This window comes from Stenella coeruleoalba (genome assembly GCF_951394435.1).
Source record: "Stenella coeruleoalba genome assembly, contig: scaffold_29, whole genome shotgun sequence".
Classification (NCBI taxonomy): Eukaryota; Metazoa; Chordata; class Mammalia; order Artiodactyla; family Delphinidae; genus Stenella; species Stenella coeruleoalba.
The window spans coordinates 1,909,109-1,934,056 of record NW_027645960.1 but is presented as its reverse complement, the minus strand read 5'-3'; the positions used below and the strand labels follow the sequence as shown (position 1 = coordinate 1,934,056).

The 24,948-nt window shown below is 43.9% G+C and overlaps 1 long non-coding RNA gene across 15 annotated transcripts in view; it reads left to right on the top strand.

Annotated features, from left to right (window-relative positions):
* The window catches only part of LOC307181435, a 2,786,049-nt gene that overhangs the window by 1,450,830 nt on the left and 1,310,271 nt on the right, over window positions 1-24,948 (top strand). The window contains exon 5 of one of the 15 annotated variants that reach the window (XR_013826772.1): window positions 12,902-12,979. The exons of the other annotated variants lie outside the window; for them this stretch is intronic. This is a non-coding gene — a long non-coding RNA (uncharacterized lncRNA). The remainder of the gene's footprint in view (window positions 1-12,901; window positions 12,980-24,948) is intronic. 15 annotated transcript variants of the gene reach the window in all.

Genomic DNA, 24,948 nt, shown 5'->3' with positions numbered 1-24,948 from the left:
ATATGCGGTGTTGAGTCCATTTCGTTGAGCAAGGAGTAGCTCTTGTCTATTCCATATTTGACTTAAGGAACTTTATCTGTGCTCATTTCAATCTCTGGTTTTATGCAGCACCCCAACTCACCTTTACCCTTAAGCAAGCATAAGTTGGTTTTCTAAATTTGAGACCCTGTTCTGTTCTGTAATTCAGTTCCTGTGTAGCCAAGTTTACATTCCGTGTATTACTGATATCTTATGATGTTTCTTTTTCTGTGTGACTTACTTCAGTTAGAATCATCATACCTGAATCCACTCATTGTGCTGCTAAGGGCCTGATGACACAGATTTCATTGCTGAGTGATATTGCTTTGTAAGTAAATACCACAACTTCTTTATCCATTTTTCACTTTCTGCGATGTTGAACTTGTACTGTAAACGAGGTTCTTGTAAACAGAGCCGTTCCAAACTTTGGGGTGGCTGTGTCTTTTTGATTTTAATTTCCCTAAGCTATAGGACCATAAGTGGAAGTGCCCTAGGTTCTGTTGCTTTGTTTTTTAGATGTTTCAGGAAACACCATACACTTCTCCCGAGTGGTTGTTGGCAATTTACATCCCGCCCATCAGCATAACAAGGCTCCCAGTTCTCCATGGCCTGTCCTGCCTTTCTGGATTTTACACTTTTTTCAGATGGCCCTTTTGACCGGGGGGAAGTGAGACTTCATTGTAGTGCAGATTTCCTTTGCAAGCTTGCTTGGTTGGCCAAAAAGGGCGTATGCGTTTTTTCCTGAATATATTCAGTAAAAAACGCATACGCCCTTTTTGGCCAAGTGCATCATTGTGGACGTTCTGCCTCTTTTCCTATGCTTTCAATGCAATTCCAGTCTACCTCCTGAAATCGGTTTCCTGCAATTCTGCCCCGCTTTCAAGTCCTCTTGGCAGCCTTACTTCAGTATATTTTTGGACGATAGCTGTCATTTATAACTCTGCAGGTTTGTGAATTACAGTGCCCCTGAGCTCCTTTCTTCAACTCGCTTTCTTGTGACCTGGCCGCAACACCGCAGGATGGCTTCAGGCCCTAATCTGGTTCCGGTACGGCACGATGAGCCTTTGGTTATTTCCTCTTCCTGGTGGGAAATGAGAGTTAAATTTGCCCGTCCAGACACCTCCAGCTAGCCTCTCATTGGTTCTCGCTATTCCTGTTCATCTTCCGCAGAAATTGCAAACTGGGCCAAACAGGAGGTTAAAGGCGATGACTCTCCAAGTGGGGAGAGTGTTAGTAAAGCGTCTGGAATGTTGCACCCGAGTACCAGGGGAGGAAAACTGAGACATATTTGAACACGTCTCCCATTCACATGGTTGATCATACTTGGGTTCCACATGCATGTTTTAGCTGAAGGAAGAATACCTTAAACCTGGAGAGTTGAGACCCGTGGAATGGGTACCATGCAATATCACTTCAAAGGGTCTTCATTTGCTCACCGAACCTCTCCAATCCTATCACTGCTGCGTTTATGCCCCTGTACACATGCTTGATTCTCTTTCAGAGACATAGCAATCTATAGGTTTTAAGATACTTACTAGTCAGGTACATTCTTAGGCGTTTAATATGCGGTGTTGAGTCCATTTCGTTGAGCAAGGAGTAGCTCTTGTCTATTCCATATTTCACTTAAGGAACTTTATCTGTGCTCATTTCAATCTCTGGTTTTATGCAGCACCCCAACTCACCTTTACCCTTAAGCAAGCATAAGTTGGTTTTCTAAATTTGAGACCCTGTTCTGTTCTGTAATTCAGTTCCTGTGTAGCCAAGTTTACATTCCGTGTATTACTGATATCTTATGATGTTTCTTTTTCTGTGTGACTTATTTCAGTTAGAATCATCATACCTGAATCCACTCATTGTGATGCTAAGGGCCTGATGACATAGATTTCATTGCTGAGTGATATTGCTTTGTAAGTAAATACCACAACTTCTTTATCCATTTTTCACTTTCTGCCATGTTGAACTTGTACTGTAAATGAGGTTCTTGTAAACAGAGGCGTCCCAAACTTTGGGGTGGCTGTGTCTTTTTGATTTTAATTTCCCTAAGCTATAGGACCATAAGTGGCAGTGCCCTAGGCTCTGTTGCTTTGTTTTTTAGATGTTTCAGGAAACACCATACACTTCTCCCGAGTGTCTGTTGGCAATTTACATCCCGCCCATCAGCATAACAAGGCTCCCAGTTCTCCATGGCCTGTCCTGCCTTTCTGGATTTTACACTTTTTTCAGATGGCCCTTTTGACCGGGGGGAAGTGAGACTTCATTGTAGTGCAGATTTCCTTTGCAAGCTTGCTTGGTTGGCCAAAAAGGGCGTATGCGTTTTTTCCTGAATATATTCAGGAAAAAACGCATACGCCCTTTTTGGCCAAGTGCATCATTGTGGACGTTCTGCCTCTTTTCCTGTGCTTTCTATGCAATTCCAGTCTACCTCCTGCAATCGGTTTCCTGCAATTCTGCCCCGCTTTCAAGTCCTCTTGGCAGCCTTACTTCAGTATATTTTTGGACGATAGCTGTCATTTATAACTCTGCAGGTTTGTGAATTACAGTGCCCCTGAGCTCCTTTCTTCAACTCGCTTTCTTTTGAGCTGGCCGCAACACCGCAGGATGGCTTCAGGCCCTAATCTGGTTCTGGTACGGCACGCTGAGCCTTTGGTTAATTCCTCTTCCTGGTGGGAAATGAGAGTTAAATTTGCCCGTCCAGACACCTCCAGCTAGCCTCTCATTGGTTCTCGCTATTCCTGTTCATCTTCCGCAGAAATTGCAAACTGGGCCAAACAGGAGGTTAAAGGCGCTGACTCTCCAAGTGGGGAGAGTGTTAGTAAAGCGTCTGGAATGTTGCACCCGAGTACCAGGGGAGGAAAACTGAGACATATTTGAACACGTCTCCCGTTCACACGGTTGATCATACTCTGGGTTCCACATGCATGTTTTAGCTGAAGGAAGAATACCTTAAACCTGGAGAGTTGAGACCCGTGGAATGGGTACCATGCAATATGACTTCAAAGGGTCTTCATTTGCTCACCGAACCTCTCCAATCCTATCACTGCTGCGTTTATGCCCCTGTACACACGCTTGATTCTCTTTTGGAGACATAGCAATCCATAGGTTTTAAGATACTTACTAGTCAGGTACATTCTTAGGCGTTTAATATGGGGTGTTGAGTCCATTTCGTTGAGCAAGGAGTAGCTCTTGTCTATTCCATATTTGGCTTAAGGAACTTTATCTGTGCTCATTTCAATCTCTGGTTTTATGCAGCACCCCAACTCACCTTTCCCCTTAAGCAAGCATAAGTTGGTTTTCTAAATTTGCGACCCTGTTCTGTTTTGGAATTCAGTTCCTGTGTAGCCAGGTTTACATTCCGTGTATTAGTGATATCTTATGATGTTTCTTTTTCTGTGTGACTTATTTCAGTTAGAATCATCGTACCTGTATCCACTCATTGTGCTGCTAAGCGCCTGATGACACAGATTTCATTGCTGAGTGATATTGCTTTGTAAGTAAATACCACAACTTCTTTATCCATTTTTCAGTTTCTGCGATGTTGAACTTGTACTGTAAACGAGGTTCTTGTAAACAGAGGCGTCCCAAACTTTGGGGTGGCTGTGTCTTTTTGATTTTAATTTCCCTAAGCTATAGGACCATAAGTGGAAGTGCCCTAGGTTCTTTTGCTTTGTTTTTTAGATGTTTCAGGAAACACCATACACTTCTCCCGAGTGGTTGTTGGCAATTTACATCCCGCCCATCAGCATAACAAGGCTCCCAGTTCTCCATGGCCTGTCCTGCCTTTCTGGATTTTACACTTTTTTCAGATGGCCCTTTTGACCGGGGGGAAGTGAGACTTCATTGTAGTGCAGATTTCCTTTGCAAGCTTGCTTGGTTGGCCAAAAAGGGCGTATGCGTTTTTTCCTGAATATATTCAGGAAAAAACGCATACGCCCTTTTTGGCCAAGTGCATCATTGTGGACGTTCTGCCTCTTTTCCTATGCTTTCAATGCAATTCCAGTCTACCTCCTGAAATCGGTTTCCTGCAATTCTGCCCCGCTTTCAAGTCCTCTTGGCAGCCTTACTTCAGTGTATTTTTGGACGATAGCTGTCATTTATAACTCTGCAGGTTTGTGAATTACAGTGCCCCTGAGCTCCTTTCTTCAACTCGCTTTCTTGTGACCTGGCCGCAACACCGCAGGATGGCTTCAGGCCCTAATCTGGTTCCAGCACGGCACGCTGAGCCTTTGGTTAATTCCTCTTCCTGGTGGGAAATGAGAGTTAAATTTGCCCGTCCAGACACCTCCAGCTAGCCTCTCATTGGTTCTCGCTATTCCTGTTCATCTTCCGCAGAAATTGCAAACTGGGCCAAACAGGAGGTTAAAGGCGCTGACTCTCCAAGTGGGGAGAGTGTTAGTAAAGCGTCTGGAATGTTGCACCCGAGTACCAGGGGAGGAAAACTGAGACATATTTGAACACGTCTCCCGTTCACATGGTTGATCATACTTGGGTTCCACATGCATGTTTTAGCTGAAGGAAGAATACCTAAAACCTGGTTAGTTGAAACCCGTGGAATGGGTACCATGCAATATGACTTCAAAGGGTCTTCATTTGCTCACCGAACCTCTCCAATCCTATCACTGCTGCGTTTATGCCCCTGTACACATGCTTGATTCTCTTTCGGAGACATAGCAATCCATAGGTTTTAAGATACTTACTAGTCAGGTACATTCTTAGGCGTTTAATATGCGGTGTTGAGTCCATTTCGTTGAGCAAGGAGAAGCTCTTGTCTATTCCATATTTGGCTTAAGGAACTTTATCTGTGCTCATTTCAATCTCTGGTTTTATGCAGCACCCCAACTCACCTTTACCCTTAAGCAAGAATAAGTTGGTTTCCTAAATTTGAGACCTGTTCTGTTCTGTAATTCAGTTCCTGTGTAGCCAAGTTTACATTCCGTGTATTACTGATATCTTATGATGTTTCTTTTTCTGTGTGACTTATTTCAGTTAGAATCATCATACCTGAATCCACTCATTGTGCTGCTAAGGGCCTGATGACACAGATTTCATTGCTGAGTGATATTGCTTTGTAAGTAAATACCACAACTTCTTTATCCATTTTTCACTTTCTGCGATGTTGAACTTGTACTGTAAACGAGGTTCTTGTAAACAGAGCCGTTCCAAACTTTGGGGTGGCTGTGTCTTTTTGATTTTAATTTCCCTAAGCTATAGGACCATAAGTGGAAGTGCCCTAGGTTCTGTTGCTTTGTTTTTTAGATGTTTCAGGAAACACCATACACTTCTCCCAAGTGGTTGTTGGCAATTTACATCCCGCCCATCAGCATAACAAGGCTCCCAGTTCTCCATGGCCTGTCCTGCCTTTCTGGATTTTACACTTTTTTCAGATGGCCCTTTTGACCGGGGGGAAGTGAGACTTCATTGTAGTGCAGATTTCCTTTGCAAGCTTGCTTGGTTGGCCAAAAAGGGCGTATGCGTTTTTTCCTGAATATATTCAGGAAAAAACGCATACGCCCTTTTTGGCCAAGTGCATCATTGTGGACGTTCTGCCTCTTTTCCTATGCTTTCAATGCAATTCCAGTCTACCTCCTGAAATCGGTTTCCTGCAATTCTGCCCCGCTTTCAAGTCCTCTTGGCAGCCTTACTTCAGCCTATTTTTGGACGATAGCTGTCATTTATAACTCTGCAGGTTTGTGAATTACAGTGCCCCTGAGCTCCTTTCTTCAACTCGCTTTCTTGTGACCTGGCCGCAACACCGCAGGATGGCTTCAGGCCCTAATCTGGTTCCGGCACGGCACACTGAGCCTTTGGTTATTTCCTCTTCCTGGTGGGAAATGAGAGTTAAATTTGCCCGTCCAGACACCTCCAGCTAGCCTCTCATTGGTTCTCGCTATTCCTGTTCATCTTCCGCAGAAATTGTAAACTGGGCCAAACAGGAGGTTAAAGGGACTGACTCTCCAAGTGGGGAGAGTGTTAGTAAAGCGTCTGGAATGTTGCACCCGAGTACCAGGGGAGGAAAACTGAGACATATTTGAACACGTCTCCCGTTCACATGGTTGATCATACTTGGGTTCCATATGCATGTTTTAGCTGAAGGAAGAATACCTAAAACCTGGGTAGTTGAAACCCGTGGAAAGGGTACCATGCAATATGACTTCAAAGGGTCTTCATTTGCTCACCGAACCTCTCCAATCCTATCACTGCTGCGTTTATGCCCCTGTACTCATGCTTGATTCTCTTTCGGAGACATAGCAATCCATAGGTTTTAAGATACTTACTAGTCAGGTACATTCTTAGGCGTTTATTATGCGGTGTTGAGTCCATTTCGTTGAGCAAGGAGTAGCTCTTGTCTATTCCATATTTGGCTTAAGGAACTTTATCTGTGCTCATTTCAATCTCTGGTTTTATGCAGCACCCCAACTCACCTTTACCCTTAAGCAAACATAAGTTGGTTTTCTAAATTTGAGACCCTGTTCTGTTCTGTAATTCAGTTCCTGTGTAGCCAAGTTTACTATCCGTGTATTACTGATATCTTATGATGTTTCTTTTTCTGTGTGACTTATTTCAGTTAGAATCATCATACCTGAATCCACTCATTGTGCTGCTAAGGGCCTGATGACACAGATTTCATTGCTGAGTGATATTGCTTTGTAAGTAAATACCACAACTTCTTTATCCATTTTTCACTTTCTGCGATGTTGAACTTGTACTGTAAACGAGGTTCTTGTAAACAGAGCCATTCCAAACTTTGGTGTGGCTGTGTCTTTTTGATTTTGAATTCCCTAAGCTATAGGACCATAAGTGGAAGTGCCCTAGGCTCTGTTGCTTTGTTTTTTAGATGTTTCAGGAAACACCATACACTTCTCCCGAGTGGTTGTTGGCAATTTACATCCCGCCCATCAGCATAACAAGGCTCCCAGTTCTCCATGGCCTGTCCTGCCTTTCTGGATTTTACACTTTTTTCAGATGGCCCTTTTGACCCGGGGGAAGTGAGACTTCATTGTAGTGCAGATTTCCTTTGCAAGCTTGCTTGTTTGGCCAAAAAGGGCGTATGCGTTTTTTCCTGAATATATTCAGGAAAAAACGCATACGCCCTTTTTTGCCAAGTGCATCATTGTGGACGTTCTGCCTCTTTTCCTATGCATTCAAAGCAATTCCAGTCTACCTCCTGAAATCGGTTTCCTGCAATTCTGCCCCGCTTTGAAGTCCTCTTAGCAGCCTTACTTCAGTCTATTTTTGGACGATAGCTGTCATTTATAACTCTGCAGGTTTGTGAATTACAGTGCCCCTGAGCTCCTTTCTTCAACTCGCTTTCTTGTGACCTGGCCGCAACACCGCAGGATGGCTTCAGGCCCTAATCTGGTTCCGGCACGGCACGCTGAGCCTTTGGTTATTTCCTCTTCCTGGTGGGAAATGAGAGTTAAATTTGCCCGTCCAGACACCTCCAGCTAGTCTCTCATTGGTTCTCGCTATTCCTGTTCATCTTCCGCAGAAATTGCAAACTGGGCCAAACAGGAGGTTAAAGGGACTGACTCTCCAAGTGGGGAGAGTGTTAGTAAAGCGTCTGGAATGTTGCACCCGAGTACCAGGGTACGAAAACTGAGACATATTTGAACACGTCTCCCGATCACATGGTTGATCATACTCTGGGTTCCACATGCATGTTTTAGCTGAAGGAAGAATACCTAAAACCTGGGTAGTTGAAACCCGTGGAATGGGTACCATGCAATATGACTTCAAAGGGTTTTCATTTGCTCACCGAACCTCTCCAATCCTATCACTGCTGCGTTTATGCCCCTGTACACATGCTTGATTCTCTTTCGGAGACATAGCAATCCATAGGTTTTAAGATACTTACTAGTCAGGTACATTCTTAGGCGTTTAATATGCGGTGTTGAGTCCATTTCGTTGAGCAAGGAGTAGCTCTTGTCTATTCCATATTTGACTTAAGGAACTTTATCTGTGCTCATTTCAATCTCTGGTTTTATGCAGCACCCCAACTCACCTTTACCCTTAAGCAAGCATAAGTTGGTTTTCTAAATTTGAGACCCTGTTCTGTTCTGTAATTCAGTTCCTGTGTAGCCAAGTTTACATTCCGTGTATTACTGATATCTTATGATGTTTCTTTTTCTGTGTGACTTACTTCAGTTAGAATCATCATACCTGAATCCACTCATTGTGCTGCTAAGGGCCTGATGACACAGATTTCATTGCTGAGTGATATTGCTTTGTAAGTAAATACCACAACTTCTTTATCCATTTTTCACTTTCTGCGATGTTGAACTTGTACTGTAAACGAGGTTCTTGTAAACAGAGCCGTTCCAAACTTTGGGGTGGCTGTGTCTTTTTGATTTTAATTTCCCTAAGCTATAGGACCATAAGTGGAAGTGCCCTAGGTTCTGTTGCTTTGTTTTTTAGATGTTTCAGGAAACACCATACACTTCTCCCGAGTGGTTGTTGGCAATTTACATCCCGCCCATCAGCATAACAAGGCTCCCAGTTCTCCATGGCCTGTCCTGCCTTTCTGGATTTTACACTTTTTTCAGATGGCCCTTTTGACCGGGGGGAAGTGAGACTTCATTGTAGTGCAGATTTCCTTTGCAAGCTTGCTTGGTTGGCCAAAAAGGGCGTATGCGTTTTTTCCTGAATATATTCAGGAAAAAACGCATACGCCCTTTTTGGCCAAGTGCATCATTGTGGACGTTCTGCCTCTTTTCCTATGCTTTCAATGCAATTCCAGTCTACCTCCTGAAATCGGTTTCCTGCAATTCTGCCCCGCTTTCAAGTCCTCTTGGCAGCCTTACTTCAGTATATTTTTGGACGATAGCTGTCATTTATAACTCTGCAGGTTTGTGAATTACAGTGCCCCTGAGCTCCTTTCTTCAACTCGCTTTCTTGTGACCTGGCCGCAACACCGCAGGATGGCTTCAGGCCCTAATCTGGTTCCGGTACGGCACGATGAGCCTTTGGTTATTTCCTCTTCCTGGTGGGAAATGAGAGTTAAATTTGCCCGTCCAGACACCTCCAGCTAGCCTCTCATTGGTTCTCGCTATTCCTGTTCATCTTCCGCAGAAATTGCAAACTGGGCCAAACAGGAGGTTAAAGGCGATGACTCTCCAAGTGGGGAGAGTGTTAGTAAAGCGTCTGGAATGTTGCACCCGAGTACCAGGGGAGGAAAACTGAGACATATTTGAACACGTCTCCCATTCACATGGTTGATCATACTTGGGTTCCACATGCATGTTTTAGCTGAAGGAAGAATACCTTAAACCTGGAGAGTTGAGACCCGTGGAATGGGTACCATGCAATATGACTTCAAAGGGTCTTCATTTGCTCACCGAACCTCTCCAATCCTATCACTGCTGCGTTTATGCCCCTGTACACATGCTTGATTCTCTTTCAGAGACATAGCAATCTATAGGTTTTAAGATACTTACTAGTCAGGTACATTCTTAGGCGTTTAATATGCGGTGTTGAGTCCATTTCGTTGAGCAAGGAGTAGCTCTTGTCTATTCCATATTTCACTTAAGGAACTTTATCTGTGCTCATTTCAATCTCTGGTTTTATGCAGCACCCCAACTCACCTTTACCCTTAAGCAAGCATAAGTTGGTTTTCTAAATTTGAGACCCTGTTCTGTTCTGTAATTCAGTTCCTGTGTAGCCAAGTTTACATTCCGTGTATTACTGATATCTTATGATGTTTCTTTTTCTGTGTGACTTATTTCAGTTAGAATCATCATACCTGAATCCACTCATTGTGATGCTAAGGGCCTGATGACATAGATTTCATTGCTGAGTGATATTGCTTTGTAAGTAAATACCACAACTTCTTTATCCATTTTTCACTTTCTGCCATGTTGAACTTGTACTGTAAATGAGGTTCTTGTAAACAGAGGCGTCCCAAACTTTGGGGTGGCTGTGTCTTTTTGATTTTAATTTCCCTAAGCTATAGGACCATAAGTGGCAGTGCCCTAGGCTCTGTTGCTTTGTTTTTTAGATGTTTCAGGAAACACCATACACTTCTCCCGAGTGTCTGTTGGCAATTTACATCCCGCCCATCAGCATAACAAGGCTCCCAGTTCTCCATGGCCTGTCCTGCCTTTCTGGATTTTACACTTTTTTCAGATGGCCCTTTTGACCGGGGGGAAGTGAGACTTCATTGTAGTGCAGATTTCCTTTGCAAGCTTGCTTGGTTGGCCAAAAAGGGCGTATGCGTTTTTTCCTGAATATATTCAGGAAAAAACGCATACGCCCTTTTTGGCCAAGTGCATCATTGTGGACGTTCTGCCTCTTTTCCTGTGCTTTCTATGCAATTCCAGTCTACCTCCTGCAATCGGTTTCCTGCAATTCTGCCCCGCTTTCAAGTCCTCTTGGCAGCCTTACTTCAGTATATTTTTGGACGATAGCTGTCATTTATAACTCTGCAGGTTTGTGAATTACAGTGCCCCTGAGCTCCTTTCTTCAACTCGCTTTCTTTTGAGCTGGCCGCAACACCGCAGGATGGCTTCAGGCCCTAATCTGGTTCCGGTACGGCACGCTGAGCCTTTGGTTATTTCCTCTTCCTGGTGGGAAATGAGAGTTAAATTTGCCCGTCCAGACACCTCCAGCTAGCCTCTCATTGGTTCTCCCTATTCCTGTTCATCTTCCGGAGAAATTGCAAACTGGGCCAAACAGGAGGTTAAAGGCGCTGACTCTCCAAGTGGGGAGAGTGTTAGTAAAGCGTCTGGAATGTTGCACCCAAGTACCAGGGGAGGAAAACTGAGACATATTTGAACACGTCTCCCGTTCACATGGTTGATCATACTTGGGTTCCACATGCATGTTTTAGCTGAAGGAAGAATACCTTAAACCTGGAGAGTTGAGACCCGTGGAATGGGTACCATGCAATATGACTTCAAAGGGTCTGCATTTGCTCACCGAACCTCTCCAATCCTATCACTGCTGCGTTTATGCCCCTGTACACATGCTTGATTCTCTTTTGGAGACATAGCAATCCATAGGTTTTACGATACTTACTAGTCAGGTACATTCTTAGGCGTTTAATATGCGGTGTTGAGTCCATTTCGTTGAGCAAGGAGTAGCTCTTGTCTATTCCATATTTGACTTAAGGAACTTTATCTGTGCTCATTTCAATCTCTGGTTTTATGCAGCACCCCACCTCACCTTTACTCTTAAGCAAGCATAAGTTGGGTTTCTAAATTTGAGACCCTGTTCTGTTCTGTAATTCAGTTCCTGTGTAGCCAAGTTTACATTCCGTGTATTACTGATATCTTATGATGTTTCTTTTTCTGTGTGACTTATTTCAGTTAGGATCATCATACCTGAATCCACTCATTGTTCTGCTAAGGGCCTGATGATATAGATTTCATTGCTGAGTGATATTGCTTTGTAAGTAAATACCACCACTTCTTTATCCATTTTTCACTTTCTGCGATGTTGAACTTGTACTGTAAACGAGGTTCTTGTAAAGAGAGGCGTCCCAAACTTTGGGGTGGCTGTGTCTTTTTGATTTTAATTTCCCTAAGCTATAGGACCATAAGTGGCAGTGCCCTAGGCTCTGTTGCTTTGTGTTTTAGATGTTTCAGGAAACACCATACACTTCTCCCAAGTGTCTATTGGCAATTTACATCCCGCCCATCAGCATAACAAGGCTCCCAGTTCTCCATGGCCTGTCCTGCCTTTCTGGATTTTACACTTTTTTCAGATGGCCCTTTTGACCGGGGGGAAGTGAGACTTCATTGTAGTGCAGATTTCCTTTGCAAGCTTGCTTGGTTGGCCAAAAAGGGCGTATGCGTTTTTTCCTGAATATATTCAGGAAAAAACTCATACGCCCTTTTTGGCCAAGTGCATCATTGTGGACGTTCTGCCTCTTTTCCTATGCTTTCAATGCAATTCCAGTCTACCTCCTGAAATCGGTTTCCTGCAATTCTGCCCCGCTTTCAAGTCCTCTTGGCAGCCTTACTTCAGTCTATTTTTGGACGATAGCTGTCATTTAAAACTCTGCAGGTTTGTGAATTACAGTGCCCCTGCGCTCCTTTCTTCAACTCGGTTTCTTTTGAGCTGGCCGCAACACCGCAGGATGGCTTCAGGCCCTAATCTGGTTCCGGTACGGCACGCTGAGCCTTTGGTTATTTCCTCTTCCTGTTGGGAAATGAGAGTTAAATTTTCCCGTCCAGACACCTCCAGCTAGCCTCTCATTGGTTCTCGCTATTCCTGTTCATCTTCCGCAGAAATTGCAAACTGGGCCAAACAGGAGGTTAAAGGCGCTGACTCTCCAAGTGGGGAGAGTGTTAGTAAAGCGTCTGGAATGTTGCACCCGAGTACCAGGGGAGGAAAACTGAGACATATTTGAACACGTCTCCCGTTCACATGGTTGATCATACTTGGGTTCCACATGCATGTTTTAGCTGAAGGAAGAATACCTTAAACCTGGAGAGTTGAGACCCGTGTAATGGGTACCATGCAATATGACTTCAAAGGGTCTTCATTTGCTCACCGAACCTCTCCAATCCTATCACTGCTGCGTTTATGCCCCTGTACACATGCTTGATTCTCTTTCGGAGACATAGCAATCCATAGGTTTTACGATACTTACTAGTCAGGTACATTCTTAGGCGTTTAATATGCGGTGTTGAGTCCATTTCGTTGAGCAAGGAGTAGCTCTTGTGTATTCCATATTTGACTTAAGGAACTTTATCTGTGCTCATTTCAATCTCTGGTTTTATGCAGCACCCCAACTCACCTTTACCCTTAAGCAAGCATAAGTTGGTTTTCTAAATTTGAGACCCTGTTCTGTTCTGTAATTCAGTTCCTGTGTAGCCAAGTTTACATTCCGTGTATTAGTGATATCTTATGATGTTTCTTTTTCTGTGTGACTTATTTCAGTTAGAATCATCATACCTGAATCCACTCATTGTGATGCTAAGAGCCTGATGACATAGATTTCATTGCTGAGTGATATTGCTTTGTAAGTAAATACCACAACTTCTTTATCCATTTTTCACCTTCTGCGATGTTGAACTTGTACTGTAAACGAGGTTGTTGTAAACAGAGGCGTCCCAAACTTTGGGGTGGCTGTGTCTTTTTGATTTTAATTTCCCTAAGCTATAGGACCATAAGTGGAAGTGCCCTAGGCCCTGTTGCTTTGTTTTTTAGATGTTTCAGGAAACACCATACACTTCTCCCGAGTGTCTGTTGGCAATTTACATCCCGCCCATCAGCATAACAAGGCTCCCAGTTCTCCATGGCCTGTCCTGCCTTTCTGGATTTTACACTTTTTTCAGATGGCCCTTTTGACCGGGGGGAAGTGAGACTTCATTGTAGTGCAGATTTCCTTTGCAAGCTTGCTTGGTTGGCCAAAAAGGGCGTATGCGTTTTCTCCTGAATATATTCAGGAAAAAACGCATACGCCCTTTTTGGCCAAGTGCATCATTGTGGACGTTCTGCCTCTTTTCCTATGCTTTCAATGCAATTCCAGTCTACCTCCTGCAATCGGTTTCCTGCAATTCTGCCCCGCTTTCAAGTCCTCTTGGCAGCCTTACTTCAGTATATTTTTGGACGATAGCTGTCATTTATAACTCTGCAGGTTTGTGAATTACAGTGCCCCTGAGCTCCTTTCTTCAACTCGCTTTCTTGTGAGCTGGCCGCAACACCGCAGGATGGCTTCAGGCCCTAATCTGGTTCCGGCACGGCACGCTGAGCCTTTGGTTATTTCCTCTTCCTGGTGGGAAATGAGAGTTAAATTTGCCCGTCCAGACACCTCCAGCTAGTCTCTCATTGGTTCCCGCTATTCCTGTACATCTTCCGCAGAAATTGCAAACTGGGCCAAACAGGAGGTTAAAGGCGCTGACTCTCCAAGTGGGGAGAGTGTTAGTAAAGCGTCTGGAATGTTGCACCCGAGTACCAGGGGAGGAAAACTGAGACATATTTGAACACGTCTCCCGTTCACATGGTTGATCATACTTGGGTTCCACATGCATGTTTTAGCTGAAGGAAGAATACCTTAAACCTGGAGAGTTGAGACCCGTGTAATGGGTACCATGCAATATGACTTCAAAGGGTCTTCATTTGCTCACCGAACCTCTCCAATCCTATCACTGCTGCGTTTATGCCCCTGTACACATGCTTGATTCTCTTTTGGAGACATAGCAATCCATAGGTTTTACGATACTTACTAGTCAGGTACATTCTTAGGCGTTTAATATGCGGTGTTGAGTCCATTTCGTTGAGCATGGAGTAGCTCTTGTCTATTCCATATTTGACTTAAGGAACTTTATCTGTGCTCATTTCAATCTCTGGTTTTATGCAGCACCCCACCTCACCTTTACCCTTAAGCAAGCATAAGTTGGTTTTCTAAATTTGAGACCCTGTTCTGTTCCGTAATTCAGTTCCTGTGTAGCCAAGTTTACATTCCGTGTATTACTGATATCTTATGATGTTTCTTTTTCTGTGTGACTTATTTCAGTTAGAATCATCATACCTGAATCCACTCATTGTTCTGCTAAGGGCCTGATGACATAGATTTCATTGCTGAGTGATATTGCTTTGTAAGTAAATACCACAACTTCTTTATCCATTTTTCACTTTCTGCGATGTTGAACTTGTACTGTAAACGAGGTTCTTGTAAACAGAGGCGTCCCAAACTTTGGGGTGGCTGTGTCTTTTTGATTTTAATTTCCCTAAGCTATAGGACCATAAGTGGCAGTGCCCTAGGCTCTGTTGCTTTGTGTTTTAGATGTTTCAGGAAACACCATACACTTCTCCCAAGTGTCTGTTGGCAATTTACATCCCGCCCATCAGCATAACAAGGCTCCCAGTTCTCAATGGCCTGTTGCCTTTCTGGATTTTACACTTTTTTCAGATGGCCCTTTTGACCGGGGGGAAGTGAGACTTCATTGTAGTGCAGATTTCCTTTGCAAGCTTGCTTGGTTGGCCAAAAAGGGCGTATGCGTTTTTTCCTGAATATATTCAGGAAAAAACGCATACACCCTTTTTGGCCAAGTGCATCATTGTGGACGTTCTGCCTCTTTTCCTATGCTTTCAGTGCAATTCCAGTCTACCTCCTGCAATCGGTTTCCTGCAATTCTGCCCCGCTTTCAAGTCCTCTTGGCAGCCTTACTTCAGTCTATTTTTGGACGATAGCTGTCATTTATAACTCTGCAGGTTTGTGAATTACAGTGCCCCTGAGCTCCTTTCTTCAACTCGCTTTCTTTTGAGCTGGCCGCAACACCGCAGGATGGCTTCAGGCCCTAATCTGGTTCTGGTACGGCACGCTGAGCCTTTGGTTATTTCCTCTTCCTGGTGGGAAATGAGTGTTAAATTTGCCCGTCCAGACACCTCCAGCTAGCCTCTCATTGGTTCTCGCTATTCCTGTTCATCTTCCGCAGAAATTGCAAACTGGGCCAAACAGGAGGTTAAAGGCGCTGACTCTCCAAGTGGGGAGAGTGTTAGTAAAGCGTCTGGAATGTTGCACCCGAGTACCAGGGTACGAAAACTGAGACATATTTGAACACGTCTCCCGTTCACATGGTTGATCATACTTGGGTTCCACATGCATGTTTTAGCTGAAGGAAGAATACCTTAAACCTGGAGAGTTGAGACCCGTGTAATGGGTACCATGCAATATGACTTCAAAGGGTCTTCATTTGCTCACCGAACCTCTCCAATCCTATCACTGCTGCGTTTATGCCCCTGTACACATGCTTGATTCTCTTTCGGAGACATAGCAATCCATAGGTTTTACGATACTTACTAGTCAGGTACATTCTTAGGCGTTTAATATGCGGTGTTGAGTCCATTTCGTTGAGCAAGGTGTAGCTCTTGTCTATTCCATATTTGACTTAAGGAACTTTATCTGTGCTCATTTCAATCTCTGGTTTTATGCAGCACCCCAACTCACCTTTACCCTTAAGCAAGCATAAGTTGGTTTTCTAAATTTGAGACCCTGTTCTGTTCTGTAATTCAGTTCCTGTGTAGCCAAGTTTACATTCCGTGTATTACTGATATCTTATGATGTTTCTTTTTCTGTGTGACTTATTTCAGTTAGAATCATCATACCTGAATCCACTCATTGTGATGCTAAGGGCCTGATGACATAGATTTCATTGCTGAGTGATATTGCTTTGTAAGTAAATACCACAACTTTTTTATCCATTTTTCACTTTCTGCGATGTTGAACTTGTACTGTAAACGAGGTTGTTGTAAACAGAGGCGTCCCAAACTTTGGGGTGGCTGTATCTTTTTGATTTTAATTTCCCTAAGCTATAGGACCATAAGTGGCAGTGCCCTAGGCCCTGTTGCTTTGTTTTTTAGATGTTTCAGGAAACACCATACACTTCTCCCGAGTGTCTGTTGGCAATTTATATCCCGCCCATCAGCATAACAAGGCTCCCAGTTCTCCATGGCCTGTCCTGCCTTTCTGGATTTTACACTTTTTTCAGATGGCCCTTTTGACCGGGGGGAAGTGAGACTTCATTGTAGTGCAGATTTCCTTTGCAAGCTTGCTTGGTTGGCCAAAAAGGGCGTATGCGGTTTATCCTGAATATATTCAGGAAAAAACGCATACGCCCTTTTTGGCCAAGTGCATCATTGTGGACGTTCTGCCTCTTTTCCTATGCTTTCAATGCAATTCCAGTCTACCTCCTGCAATCGGTTTCCTGCAATTCTGCCCCGCTTTCAAGTCCTCTTGGCAGCCTTACTTCAGTCTATTTTTGGACGATAGCTGTCATTTATAACTCTGCAGGTTTGTGAATTACAGTGCCCCTGAGCTCCTTTCTTCAACTCGCTTTCTTTTGAGCTGGCTGCAACACCGCAAGATGGCTTCAGGCCCTAATCTGGTTCCGGTACGGCACGCTGAGCCTTTGGTTATTTCCTCTTCCTGGTGGGAAATGAGAGTTAAATTTGCCCATCCAGACACCTCCAGCTAGCCTCTCATTGGTTCTCGCTATTCCTGTACATCTTCCGCAGAAATTGCAAACTGGGCCAAACAGGAGGTTAAAGGCGCTGACTCTCCAAGTGGGGAGAGTGTTAGTAAAGCGTCTGGAATGTTGCAGCCGAGTACCAGGGGAGGAAAACTGAGACATATTTGAACACGTCTCCCGTTCACATGGTTGATCATACTTGGGTTCCACATGCATGTTTTAGCTGAAGGAAGAATACCTTAAACCTGGAGAGTTGAGACCCGTGGAATGGGTACCATGCAATATGACTTCAAAGGGTCTTCATTTGCTCACCGAACCTCTCCAATCCTATCACTGCTGCGTTTATGCCCCTGTACACATGCTTGATTCTCTTTTGGAGACATAGCAATCCATAGGTTTTACGATACTTACTAGTCAGGTACATTCTTAGGCGTTTAATATGCGGTGTTGAGTCCATTTCGTTGAGCAAGGAGTAGCTCTTGTCTATTCCATATTTGGCTTAAGGAACTTTATCTGTGCTCATTTCAATCTCTGGTTTTATGCAGCAACCCAACTCACCTTTCCCCTTAAGCAAGCATAAGTTGGTTTTCTAAATTTGAGAACCTGTTCTGTTTTGGAATTCAGTTCCTGTGTAGCCAAGTTTACATTCCGTGTATTACTGATATCTTATGATGTTTCTTTTTCTGTGTGACTTATTTCAGTTAGAATCATCATACCTGAATCCGCTCACTGTGCTGCTAAGGGCCTGATGACACAGATTTCATTGCTGAGTGATATTGCTTTGTAAGTAAATACCACAAATTCTTTATCCATTTTTCACTTTCTGCGATGTTGAACTTGTACTGTAAACGAGGTTCTTGTAAACAGAGCCGTTCCAAACTTTGAGGTGGCTGTGTCTTTTTGATTTTAATTTCCCTAAGCTATAGAACCATAAGTGGAAGTGCCCTAGGCTCTGTTGCTTTGTTTTTTAGATGTTTCAGGAAACACCATACACTTCTCCCGAGTGTCTGTTGGCAATTTACATCCCGCCCATCAGCATAACAAGGCTCCCAGTTCTCAATGGCCTGTTGCCTTTCTGGATTTTACACTTTTTTCAGATGGCCCTTTTGACCGGGGGGAAGTGAGACTTCATTGTAGTGCAGATTTCCTTTGCAAGCTTGCTTGGTTGGCCAAAAAGGGCGTATGCGTTTTTTCCTGATTATATTCAGGAAAAAACGCATACGCCCTTTTTGGCCAAGTGCATCATTGTGGACGTTCTGCCTCTTTTCCTATGCTTTCAATGCAATTCCAGTCTACCTCCTGAAATCGGTTTCCTGCAATTCTGCCCCGCTTTCAAGTCCTCTTGGCAGCCTTACTTCAGTCTATTTTTGGACGATAGCTGTCATTTATAACTCTGCAGGTTTGTGAATTACAGTGCCCCTGAGCTCCTTTCTTCAACTCGCTTTCTTGTGACCTGGCCGCAACACCGCAGGATGGCTTCAGGCCCTAATCTGGTTCCGGCCCGGCATGCTGAGCCTTTGGTTAATTCCTCTTCCTGGTGGGAAATGAGAGTTAAATTTGCCCGTCCAGACACCTCCAGCTAGCCTCTCATTGGTTCTCGCTATTCCTGTTCATCTTCCGCAGAAATTGCAAACTGGTCCAAACAGGAGGTTAAAGGCGCTGACTCTCCAAGTTGGGAGAGTGTTAGTAAAGCGTCTGGAATGTTGCAGCCGAGTACCAGGGGAGGAAAACTGAGACATATTTGAACACGTCTCCCGTTCACACGGTTGATCATACTCTGGGTTCCACATGCATGTTTTAGCTGAAGGAAGAATACCTTAAACCTGGAGAGTTGAGACCCGTGTAATGGGTACCATGCAATATGACTTCAAAGGGTCTGCATTTGCTCACGAACCTCTCCAATCCTATCACTGCTGCGTTTATGCCCCTGTACACATGCTTGATTCTCTTTCAGAGACATAGCAATCCATAGGTTTTAAGATACTTACTAGTCAGGTACATTCTTAGGCGTTTAATATGCGGTGTTGAGTCCATTTCGTTGAGCAAGGAGTAGCTCTTGTCTATTCCATATTTGACTTAAGGAACTTTATCTGTGCTCATTTCAATCTCTGGTTTTATGCAGCACCCCAACTCACCTTTACCCTTAAGCAAGACTAAGTTGGTTTTCTAAATTTGAGACCCTGTTCTGTTCTGTAATTCAGTTCCTGTGTAGCCAAGTTTACATTCCGTGTATTAGTGATATCTTATGATGTTTCTTTTTCTGTGTGACTTATTTCAGTTAGAATCATCACACCTGAATCCACTCATTGTGCTGCTAAGGGCCTGATGACACAGATTTCATTGCTGAGTGATATTGCTTTGTAAGTAAATACCACAACTTCTTTATCCATTTTTCACTTTCTGCGATGTTGAACTTGTACTGTAAACGAGGTTCTTGTAAACAGAGGCGTCCCAAACTTTGGGGTGGCTGTGTCTTTTTGATTTTAATTTCCCTAAGCTATAGGACCATAAGTGGAAGTGCCCTAGGTTCTGTTGCTTTGTTTTTTAGATGTTTCAGGAAACACCATACACTTCTCCCGAGTGGTTGTTGGCAATTTACATCCCGCCCATCAGCATAACAAGGCTCCCAGTTCTCCCTGGCCTGTCCTGTCTTTCTGGATTTTACACTTTTTTCAGATGGCCCTTTTGACCAGGGGGAAGTGAGACTTCATTGTAGTGCAGATTTCCTTTGCAAGCTTGCTTGGTTGGCCAAAAAGGGCGTATGCGTTTTTTCCTGAATATATTCAGGAAAAAACGCATACGCCCTTTTTGGCCAAGTGCATCATTGTGGACGTTCTGCCTCTTTTCCTATGCTTTCAATGCAATTCCAGTCTACCTCCTGAAATCGGTTTCCTGCAATTCTGCCCCGCTTTCAAGTCCTCTTGGCAGCCTTACTTCAGTCTATTTTTGGACGATAGCTGTCATTTATAACTCTGCAGGTTTGTGAATTACAGTGCCCCTGAGCTCCTTTCTTCAACTCGCTTTCTTGTGAGCTGGCCGCAACACCGCAGGATGGCTTCAGGCCCTAATCTGGTTCCGGCACGGCACGCTGAGCCTTTGGTTATTTCCTCTTCCTGGTGGGAAATGAGAGTTAAATTTGCCCGTCCAGACACCTCCAGCTAGTCTCTCATTGGTTCTCGCTATTCCTGTTCATCTTCCGCAGAAATTGCAAACTGGGCCAAACAGGAGGTTAAAGGGATTGACTCTCCAAGTCGGGAGAGTGTTAGTAAAGCGTCTGGAATGTTGCACCCGAGTACCAGGGTACGAAAACTGAGATATATTTGAACACGTCTCCCGATCACATGGTTGATCATACTCTGGGTTCCACATGCATGTTTTAGCTGAAGGAAGAATACCTAAAACCTGGGTAGTTGAAACCCGTGGAATGGGTACCATGCAATATGACTTCAAAGGGTCTTCATTTGCTCACTGAACCTCTCCAATCCTATCACTGCTGCGTTTATGCCCCTGTACACATGCTTGATTCTCTTTCGGAGACATAGCAATCCATAGGTTTTAAGATACTTACTAGTCAGGTACATTCTTTGGCGTTTAATATGGGGTGTTGAGTCCATTTCGTTGAGCAAGGAGTAGCTCTTGTCTATTCCATATTTGGCTTAAGGAACTTTATCTGTGCTCATTTCAATCTCTGGTTTTATGCAGCACCCCAACTCACCTTTCCCCTTAAGCAAGCATAAGTTGGTTTTCTAAATTTGAGACCCTTTTCTGTTTTGGAATGCAGTTCCTGTGTAGCCAAGTTTACATTCCGTGTATTACTGATATCTTATGATGTTTCTTTTTCTGTGTGACTTATTTCAGTTAGAATCATCGTACCTGAATCCACTCATTATGCTGCTACGGTCCTGATGACATAGATTTCATTGCTGATTGATACTGCATTGTACGTAAGTACCACAAGTTCTTTATCCATTTTTCACTTTCTGTGATATTGAACTTGTACGGTAAACGAGGTTCTTGTAAACGGAGGCGTCCCAAACTTTGGGGTGGCTGTGTCTTTTTGATTTTAATTTCCCTAAGCTATAGGACCATAAGTGGAAGTGCCCTAGGCTCTGTTGCTTTGTTTTTTAGATGTTTCAGGAAACACCATACACTTCTCCCGAGTGTCTGTTGGCAATTTACATCCCGCCCATCAGCATAACAAGGCTCCCAGTTCTCCATGGCCTGTCCTGCCTTTCTGGATTTTACACTTTTTTCAGTTGGCCCTTTTGACCGGGGGGGAAGTGAGACTTCATTGTAGTGCAGATTTCCTTTGCAAGCTTGCTTGGTTGGCCAAAAAGGGCGTATGCGTTTTTTCCTGAATATATTCAGGAAAAAACGCATACGCCCTTTTTGGCCAAGTGCATCATTGTGGACGTTCTGCCTCTTTTCCTATGCTTTCAATGCAATTCCAGTCTACCTCCTGAAATCGGTTTCCTGCAATTGTGCCCGGCTTTCAAGTCCTCTTGGCAGCCTTACTTCAGTCTATTTTTGGACGATAGCTGTCATTTATAACTCTGCAGGTTTGTGAATTACAGTGCCCCTGAGCTCCTTTCTTCAACTCGCTTTCTTGTGACCTGGCCGCAACACCGCAGGATGTCTTCAGGCCCTAATCTGGTTCTGGCACGGCACGCTGAGCCTTTGGTTAATTCCTCTTCCTGGTGGGAAATGAGAGTTAAATTTGCCCATCCAGACACCTCCAGGTAGTCTCTCATTGATTCTCGCTATTCCTGTTCATCTTCCGCAGAAATTGCAAACTGGGCCAAACAGGAGGTTTAAGGGACTGACTCTCCAAGTGGGGAGAGTGTTAGTAAGCGTCTGGAATGTTGCACCCGAGTACCAGGGTACGAAAACTGAGACATATTTGAACACGTCTCCCGATCACATGGTTGATCATACTCTAGGTTCCACATGCATGTTTTAGCTGAAGGAAGAATACCTTAAACCTGGGTAGTTGAAACCCGTGGAATGGGTACCATGCAATATGACTTCAAAGGGTCTTCATTTGCTCACGAACCTCTCCAGTCCTATAACTGCTGCGTTTATGCCCCTGTACACATGCTTGATTCTCTTTCGGAGACATAGCAATCCATAGGTTTTAAGATACTTACTAGTCAGGTACATTCTTAGGCGTTTAATATGCGGTGTTGAGTCCATTTCGTTGAGCAAGGACTAGCTCTTGTCTATTCCATATTTGGCTTAAGGAACTTTATCTGTGCTCATTTCAGTCTCTGGTTTTATGCAGCACCCCAACTCACCTTTCCCCTTAAGCAAGCATAAGTTGGTTTTCTAAATTTGAGACACTGTTCTGTTCTGTAATTCAGTTCCTGTGTAGCGAAGTTTACATTCCATGTATTACTGATATCTTATGATGTTTCTTTTTCTGTGTGACTTATTTCAGTTAGAATCATCATACCTGAATCCACTCATTGTGCTGCTAAGGGCCTGATGACATAGATTTCATTGCTGAGTGATATTGCTTTGTAAGTAAATACCACAACTTCTTTATCCATTTTTCACTTTCTGCGATGTTGAACTTGTACTGTAAACGAGGTTCTTGTAAACAGAGCCATCCCAAACTTTGGGGTGGCTGTGTCTTTTTGATTTTAATTTCCCTAAGCTATAGGACCATAAGTGGAAGTGCCCTAGGCTCTGTTGCTTTGTTTTTTCGATGTTTCAGGAAACACCATACACTTCTCCCGAGTGTCTGTTGGCAATTTACATCCCGCCCATCAGCATAACAAGGCTCCCAGTTCTCCATGGCCTGTCCTGCCTTTCTGGATTTTACACTTTTTTCAGATGGCCCTTTTGACCGGGGGGAAGTGAGACTTCATTGTAGTGCAGATTTCCTTTGCAAGCTTGCTTGGTTGGCCAAAAAGGGCGTATGCGTTTTTTCCTGAATATATTCAGGAAAAAACGCATACGCCCTTTTTGGCCAAGTGCATCATTGTGGACGTTCTGCCTCTTTTCCTATGCTTTCAATGCAATTCCAGTCTACCTCCTGAAATCGGTTTCCTGCAATTCTGCCCCGCTTTCAAGTCCTCTTGGCAGCCTTACTTCAGTCTATTTTTGGACGATAGCTGTCATTTATAACTCTGCAGGTTTGTGAATTACAGTGCCCCTGAGCTCCTTTCTTCAACTCGCTTTCTTTTGAGCTAGCCGCAACACCGCAGGATGGCTTCAGGCCCTAATCTGGTTCCGGCACTGCACGCTGAGCCTTTGGTTAATTCCTCTTCCTGGTGGGAAATGAGAGTTAAATTTGCCCGTCCAGACACCTCCAGCTAGCCTCTCATTGGTTCTCACTATTCCTGTTAATCTTCCGCAGAAATTGCAAACTGGGCCAAACAGGAGGTTAAAGGGACTGACTCTCCAAGTCGGGAGAGTGTTAGTAAAGCGTCTGGAATGTTGCACCCGAGTACCAGGGTATGAAAACTGAGACATATTTGAACACGTCTCCCGATCACATGGTTGATCATACTCTAGGTTCCACATGCATGTTTTAGCTGAAGGAAGAATACCTTAAACCTGGAGAGTTGAGACCCGTGTAATGGGTACCATGCAATATGACTTCAAAGGGTCTTCATTTGCTCACCGAACCTCTCCAATCCTATCACTGCTGCGTTTATGCCCCTGTACACATGCTTGATTCTCTTTCGGAGACATAGCAATCCATAGGTTTTAAGATACTTACTAGTCAGGTACATTCTTAGGCGTTTAATATGGGGTGTTGAGTCCATTTCGTTGAGCAAGGAGTAGCTCATGTCTATTCCATATTTGGCTAAAGGAACTTTATCTGTGCTCATTTCAATCTCTGGTTTTATGCAGCACCCCAACTCACCTTTACCCTTAAGCAAGAATAAGTTGGTTTTCTAAATTTGAGACCCTGTTCTGTTCTGTAATTCAGTTCCTGTGTAGCCAAGTTTACATTCCGTGTATTACTGATATCTTATGATGTTTCTTTTTCTGTGTGACTTATTTCAGTTAGAGTCATCATACCTGAATCCGCTCACTGTGCTGCTAAGGGCCTGATGACACAGATTTCATTGCTGAGTGATATTGCTTTGTAAGTAAATACCACAACTTCTTTATCCATTTTTCACTTTCTGCGATGTTGAACTTGTACTGTAAACGAGGTTTTTGTAAACAGAGCCGTTCCAAACTTTGGGGTGGCTGTGTCTTTTTGATTTTAATTTCTCTAAGCTATAGAACCATAAGTGGAAGTGCCCTAGGCTCTGTTGCTTTGTTTTTTAGATGTTTCAGGAAACACCATACACTTCTCCCGAGTGTCTGTTGGCAATTTACATCCCGCCCATCAGCATAACAATGCTCCCAGTTCTCAATGGCCTGTTGCCTTTCTGGATTTTACACTTTTTTCAGATGGCCCTTTTGACCGGAGGGAAGTGAGACTTCATTGTAGTGCAGATTTCCTTTGCAAGCTTGCTTGGTTGGCCAAAAAGGGCGTATGCGTTTTTTCCTGATTATATTCAGGAAAAAACGCATACGCCCTTTTTGGCCAAGTGCATCATTGTGGACGTTCTGCCTCTTTTCCTATGCTTTCAATGCAATTCCAGTCTACCTCCTGAAATCGGTTTCCTGCAATTCTGCCCCGCTTTCAAGTCCTCTTGGCAGCCTTACTTCAGTCCATTTTTGGACGATAGCTGTCATTTATAACTCTGCAGGTTTGTGAATTACAGTGCCCCTGAGCTCCTTTCTTCAACTCGCTTTCTTGTGAGCTGGCCGCAACACCGCAGGATGGCTTCAGGCCCTAATCTGGTTCCGGCACGGCACACTGAGCCTTTGGTTAATTCCTCTTCCTGGTGGGAAATGAGAGTTAAATTTGCCCGTCCAGACACCTCCAGCTAGCCTCTCATTGGTTCTCGCTATTCCTGTTCATCTTCCGCAGAAATTGCAAACTGGGCCAAACAGGAGGTTAAAGGCGCTGACTCTCCAAGTGGGGAGAGTGTTAGTAAAGCGTCTGGAA